Genomic DNA, 1,042 nt, shown 5'->3' on the forward strand with positions numbered 1-1,042 from the left:
TAATATAACACTTTCTTCGGCTTTGTATAATAACTTTTTTTAATTTAGTATAATATTGTCATTGTCATTTACATAATAACGCTTTGAAATTTGAATAGATATATAAATAAGGGCAATTTAAGAAAATAAAATATTTGGCTTTTAAAATTACGAACATACAACTTTTGTAATTTGGATATGAAGATGCAACTTTCTACAAATTTATATAAACCGTGGAAGGAGTCCTACGGATTTGAAATAGACGTAAATCACTGGAGGGGTTCCATGATTTACACGACCAATTCAGTTGGTTAATTGGACCGAACATGTATTTGAACCGATTAACAGTGGTCAAACCCGTTTAAAACTGGCCAGTTCGCACCTCAGGTAGCACTAGACCCACCGCGGATCTACGGTGTACCTGCGGGCCGCCGAACCACGGTTTACACGACCGATTCAGTTAGTTAATTGGACTGAACATGCATTTGAACCGATTAATAGTGGTCAAATCCGTTTAAAACGGCCAATTCGCACCTCAGGTAGCACTAGACCCGTCGCAGGTCGCCGAACCATTGTAGGAGCTTCCTCAACTAAATATCTCTTTTTGCATCATTGGTTATGTCTAAGACTTGATATTTGATTATTATTATGTTTGTAAAGACTTGCATTTTAAGTTTTAACACATGATTTTAGTTTTATTTATTTATAATTTTATATATTTTTTAATTATGATCGGGTCAACCGAATAAATTAGTGACTCACCGGTTGAACCAGTAACCCAGTCGTATGACCGAGTCGATTACCGGTTCGATTCTGATAACTATGGATAGTAGAGTGTCATTTTTATTTCAGTCATTTGTCCTTTTATTTGTTTTACACTTAAAAAATTGAAAAGATTCTAAAATAATAGTCCAAAATATGGAGTACATTTAAACTTAGTTAAAAGAAAAAATTGAATACACTAAATGGTTGTTTACATGGCGAGACTTTCAAATGCTTATCCCAAATGATGTTATAGGCTTGCAACTTCTCTTGAAGCTTTTTTTTTTTTTAATTTATCCTT

This window comes from Arachis ipaensis, chromosome B06 (assembly GCF_000816755.2).
Source record: "Arachis ipaensis cultivar K30076 chromosome B06, Araip1.1, whole genome shotgun sequence".
NCBI lineage: Eukaryota > Viridiplantae > Streptophyta > Magnoliopsida > Fabales > Fabaceae > Arachis > Arachis ipaensis.